The following is a 6,571-nucleotide window of genomic DNA, read 5'->3' as shown; positions in this document are numbered from 1 at the left end:
GTGAATTAGCTATATGTATACATATATCTCCTCTCTCTTGAACCTCCCTCCCACTCCCCGCCATCCCACCCATCTAGGTCACCACAGAGCACCGAGCTGAGCTACCTACACTATACAGCACGTCCCCACTAGCTATCTGTTTTACACATGGTAGTGTATATATGTCAATCTCAAGCTCCCAGTTCATCCCACCCCCATCCCCCCTTCCCTGGCCCATGTCCACACATCCATTCTCTATGTCTGTATCTCTATTCCTGCCCTGCAAATAGGTCCATCTGTACCATTTTTCTAGATTCCACATATATATGTGTTAGTATATGATACTTGTCTTTCTCTTTCTAACTTACTTCACTCTGTATGACAGACTCTAGGTCCATCCACCTCACTACAAATAACTCAATTTCGTTTCTTTTTATGGCTGATTAATATTCCATTGTATATATGTACCACATCTTCTTTATCCATTCATCTGTTGATGGACATTTAGGTTGCTTCCATGTCCTGGCTAGTGTAAATAGTGCTGCAGTGAACATTGTGGTGCATGTGTCTTTTCGAATTATGGTGTTCTTAAAGCTAAAGTGAGTCTCTTACAGGCAGCATATAGTCGAGTCTTGTTTTTTTATGCATTAAGCTATTCTGTGCCTTTTTATTGGAGAATTTAATCTGCATACATTTAAAGTAATTATTTATAGGTAGGGAATTTCTATTGTCATCTTGCTAATTGTTTTCTGGATATTTTGGAGTTTATTTTCTCCTTTCTTCCTCTCTTACTGTCTTCCTTTGTAAATTGATGATTTTCTGTAATATACTATGATTCCCAGTAGCAATGGTAAGTGCCTACTGTGAGCACACTGTCGGCTACAGGAACCCTGGCTGTTGGATGCTGTGTCTCACCAAGGGCACGTGGCATTGGAGGCTGGTGTCAAGAGTCAAGCCAAGGGTGTGCAGGTGCACAGCTAAAGGAACTAGCTGTAAGTGAGCCTCTGGGTGCCAGCTGGTGATAGGAGACAGGGCCAGACCCAGGCCCATAAGCAGCCCAAGAGCTCCGGCAGTGGTCGTGCACTCCCGTAGCTCCGTAGTCTTCCTGCGTATACATGGAGGCCCGTGACAGGTGTCAGGCCAGTGGTGTGCAGGTGCACAGCTGGGGAGGCTAGCCCCAAATGTGCATACATAGATGGGGCAGCTGCAGAGGTCTAGGCTGGTTTCTTGCACTAGCACAACACCACCGGCCAGGGATGGCTGCTGCTGAGGTGTCAGCCCTGGCAGAGGCAGGAGGGAGGGAGGGAACAGGGAGACACTCAGGAGGTCGGAGACTTCGCATGCAAATTCCTGTGGAGTGAAATCTGCAGGGGGTCCACAGTGGCTGTGCTAGTGATTGGAGTCTTCTGAGACAAAGGATGTTGGAATCACTATGTTCCTGGAAGAAAGCTGTGTAGTTCGCCATGGGGCAGGTTGCAGTGATATCACATTGATCTGATAAGTGTGATTAATGGGAAACTATTCTCCTGGAGTCAATATGAAGATGGTATTCTAATTCTCATAGAGTAAAGGGAATTGCAGCCTAGAATGGGTGACACCCCTCCCATTTTTACCCTTGCTCACATGCTGCCATCTTGCCTCCCCAGAATCTCTACTGGGTCACTCTTAACTTGGATGTTTGGGGTTCAAACACGTGCCCCCTGAATTTGAGAAAATTGCAAAATGCAATCCTGGGTTGGAGTGCTAAGAATTTTGGAGGGTATATTGGCTAATCTGGAAGGTTGAGGAGGAGACTATTAAGAAAGTAGTCAGGACTAGACGGAATGGCAAGAAAGCCTTTACCTGGGAGGTATAGGAAGGCCAAATGTATAGGAAGTACAGGAGGTATAGTGTGAGAGCCGCTGCAATGGTGGGGAGAATTTCAGTTATCTGCAGGTGGACTCTCTAGGTCTAGAATAGGGCTGGACTCTCATTACCAGTATGTGGGCAGGATGCCCAAATTTCTATCCTTCCTATTGCACTGGCAAAACTTCAGAGTTCAAGCCTGGAGCCTGGACCCTGGAGGGAAATAGCCTCCTCTTGCTTCCCATATACACTGTTTCCTTGTGTCTCTCCCTTACTATATTCTAATTTAAAAGTAAGGACTGGCTTTTGTTCACAATCATCATTGACTAGCTTCTAGTACATAAAATATTTTATTGGAAACCAAGAAATATTGAATCCACTCCTTTTTAAGAACAACTGGACATAAAACAGGAATATTAGAAGAATGCAGATTTATTTGACTGAGATTTCTGAGGGCTCAGCTGAATTAGCAAAGAATGATGGCGTTTTAGGTTTGATGGCTTACCCCATCTCTAAACTTTTGAGGTTGTACTTAAAAGTAAAAATGTACTTTTTCTTAGCTATTTTGATGTTATTTTTAAAAATAGAATTAAAGAATTATATATTCATCAAGTAACCATTCAGCTTGAAATTTTGCATTCAAGTGGTTTTCGTATGTTATTCAGCAAAATCAGTGAGTATGTTTGGAGTGAGTAGGAAGCTAGTTCCTGGGCATGGGGTAGCGAAGGGAGAGGTTACAAAGAGGAACAGGTATGGTTCTCTGCATAGAAAGAACATCCTAATGAGGTTTGGACAGCTTTATTCAGTTTTATAAGGCCATTTGCTGGCATCATTGTAACCACAGGCTTTAGCCACACCTGGTTTCCCTATCTGGCTCAGTTTGTATAGGACACACCCCTGTGTAATCCGCTTTGCTTAATATTTTCCCCAGATAGGGAAAGAGAGGAAGAATAACTCTTTCTACTATGTACGGACTGCGTTGTGAAATGCCCCAGGCATTGAGCCATAAAGAAGTTTCGGAGGACTTTCTAAGATGCTTAGAAAGAAAAGCAGCTCTGAGATAAGGGACGATCCCAGCTCGGAACATGAGAGGGAGCCTCCTCTTGGCTTGCTTTTTCTCCCTTCTCTACATCCTTCCTCATGTGTCTATTTGGTTAATCCGCAAAAAGGGCACTTCACCTATCAGATGGTTTTTAAGGATCTGACACTACTGAAATGATGTCAGTAGAGATTTATTTGAAATTATAATACTATTCAGAACACATAGAGTATGTCAAATACTAGCTTGTCCAAAATGTATAAAACGGACTTAGAATCTATTTTTTTTCCTCCAGAAGCTTAGCTCTTTCATGAAGTCATGAATATTTAGTTTCCATGTGGGAGATTCACACCATTACATGGAAAATAGATTCCTCTTAGGAGATCCTGGCTCAAGTATTCAAAGGGCTTTCAGGCTTTGGAGGTGAAAGAGACACAGTTTTGCTTGCCATTGACATAGTGTACAGTCGGCCAGTTATCTTCTTCTTTCAGTCCTACACAGTAAGAGGCATTTCACTGTCAAGCAGTGAACCTCTATTAGGGCAGCCTTCACAGAAAAAGTGGTAGAGACACAGCCTGACAACATCTGCCGATGACATCTTCTCAGGGATCCTTTCTCCCTCCCTATTTTTTTTTTTTTAAGAAATAGAGTAAAATTATTTTGTGCAATCAAAGGTGACCTCTTCCTCATATTTATTTGATATGTTTCATGCAAGAATGATAGCTAGAGACATTAAAGTCTACTATTGAGCATTGGGAAAGTGAGCCAGGGAATTCTGATTTGTTTCTTTCTCCACAATTTATTTTCTGTGCTAAATAAATTTGAGCAAATCACCTAATCTCTCTGTGTCTGAGTTTCTACAGGAATAACATGAGGGAAGCAGTATTCATTTGACTTTCACCTTTGGAAAACTGGGTAGGAAATGTACACAGTACATGAGAGTGCATGTGTGTGAGTACATGTATGTGTATAAATGAGTGTGTGATTATGTGCTTTTTGGGGGGGAGCAAGGAAGTGAAAGTGACACCTAAATCTTATGTCAGTATGCAACGATGTATATGATTATTATTTTATTATACTATTGGGTGGTTTATGCCATTTGACGTAGACAGTACATTTTCTTAATTTAAACTAAGTTAGGGAGCCTTTACTTGCCTTAGAATGTTCATGTTTGAAAGTTTTAAAGCAATTGGACAAAAAAGGTTTATTCATGGATACTACATTTTGTCAATACTTAAAGCCCTTTACATTTTTGTAAAATTTATATATTTTAATTCTGGAATCAATTACACTTGTAGAATTGTAAGTAAAATATCTTACTTTACTGTCCATGGTTGCCATTATTTAATATGTAAGGAAGCAGAGGGCTCTTGAGATTCTGTGATTTAATCGAGCAAGCAGTGTCAGAGCTGAGACTGGGAAGCAACAGAGTTGGTGACAATGTTTGGAGAAAACCTATTTCCTATTTTTTGCTCTATTCAGGAATTATTTGCTTTATCCTCATTAGTTATGGTCAACAGCTAGGAAATGTGTCTAGTCTCCCCCGAAATTTCACTTCTCCAGACTAAGCTTTCCTGCTTCCTTAGACTAAAGGTGTATAGATGTCTGATTTTTCATTTTTTTCCTCTAAGATTCCTCTGTGGAATCTGTAGCTTCCTGGGGTGGGCTGCAGAGAGCTGCCATTTTTAACGTCAAAAATAAAATGTTGCATTTTGATGTAATTTCCACCTAAAATAAGAGAAATCACTGAGAGTCTACGAGTGGTCACCCTGAGAGTCCACAGGATGGCAGGTGTCCTGCCACAAATAACTGGATGATCAGAAGATTAGAGCATAGATTCTGGAGGAAAAGCCATCATCCAAATTTTGGGAGGACCCATGGAAATCATCATTAAATCCCGGTTCCTTAGAAGCATCATATGCTTAAAATCTATGTTGACATAACTGCTTTAATTATTAGTTTTAATAATAATATGAAATTTCTAAACATGTGGATATTAGTTTTCTAGGGCTGCCATAGCAAAGTACCTCAGCCCTAATGACTTGAAAAACAGAAATTCATTGTCTGGTGGTTCTGGAGGCTAGAAGTCCAAGATCAAGGTTTTGGCAGAGCTGCTTAGTTCTGAGGGCTGGGAGGAGAGGATCTGTTCCAGACTTCCTGTGTCTCCTCACATCATCTTCTCTCTATGCATGTCTGTCTCCATCAACATTTTCTCCTGTTTCTAAGGACGCCAGCCATTTTAGATTAGGGCCAACCCTAATGACCTCATTGTAACTTTATTACCTCTGTAAATACCCTATCTTTAAATAAGTTCACATCCTGAGATACTGGATGTTAAGATTCCAGCATATCTTTTGCAGGGCAACACAATTAAACCCATAATATTGTGTTTTTTCCTTACTTCCTTTCTCCAAAGTGTTAAATATGACAGGTCTTCCCTACGGCAAGGGACTAATGATAAAAAGTGACATCATAGAGAGAGTCTGGAGTCCATGAGGGAGGAAAGAGGAGAGGAGGGCCACCTGGAATTGCTGTGTTGGTTGAGATGTTCAGAGAATCAGCCATTCTCTCCAGTGTGTCAGAGAATCAGGCAGGGGTTTGGAGAGTCTTACCCCCACAGAACACACACTGTTTTATATCTGACGGCTGAAGAGGGGGCCCTTTGAGTTGGGCACCGTAACCAACACCCCTGTCTCCATCTGGGAAAAGGATTCAGTCCTCACCCAGTGATCAGAGAGCAGGGACAGAGGGAATTTGCCCATGTGCTCTGTTGGTGCTGAGTATATACAAAGTGGACTCTCCCCTTGTTTAAGGAAAAGCACAAAAGTGGGGATAACACAAAGAAAGTTCTACCCTTGTTCAAGGAAGTATAGGGATTAATATAAAATGAGGATGAGAAATGGAACAAGAACAAGTTAAATGATTGTTAATATTTAGGTAGCAGGAGAAAAGATAAGGCTCGATGAGGAAACAAGAAATCTTAAGAGGCAAAAATGGTGCAATTAAACAGAGGAGACCTGTTAAATAAATATAACATAAATGTCCATTATCCATTCTATGTAAACTTTTAGTGATATAAGATAAGAGACTACCATTAGTGAGTAATATATTAGCATTATTACTCATTAACGTTTTCATTATTATAATGTCTGTTTACTGTACCGTGTTCTTACTGATTAATCACATCAGACCAGGTTATTCTGTGGTGGTAAACAACCTGCACTTCTTCTTCCTGCTTTAAAACAATGACATTTCATTTCTTGCTCACAGTACGCTTGGGGACTCTGCTCCAGGTCTCCTAGCTCTGGACTCTAGGTGATGAAGCGACAACCTTCTCAATTGGCAGAGTCCAGCAATGTGTTTCATCTGCACTTCAATGCCCTGGCCCCCAAGTGCCTTACAATGTCCCATCTGCTCACCACTCACCTATCACACGGCCCCACCCAACACTATTGGGACCAAAAGGGCATAAAGCACTCACTCCCTCCTGAAAGGAGCCAACCCAATAGCTCCACCTAGTTTAGTGCATGGAGCTAAACATCCACCCTCTGGGAGTTTTTTCCATCTCAGTTCCTCCCTGGCCATCTCTGAAAAGGGCGTAGGAGAATCTGTTCTCCTTGGAGCTGAACTGCTTTCTCAGAGGGGTTCCCATCCAAAGAACGGTGGGAGATCGTGGGCTATTTTATGTCTTGACTAAATCACAGTTTT

The sequence above is a fragment of the Globicephala melas genome, chromosome 12 (assembly GCF_963455315.2).
Source record: "Globicephala melas chromosome 12, mGloMel1.2, whole genome shotgun sequence".
Lineage (NCBI taxonomy): Eukaryota > Metazoa > Chordata > Mammalia > Artiodactyla > Delphinidae > Globicephala > Globicephala melas.
Note: the sequence above shows the minus strand (reverse complement) of the source record.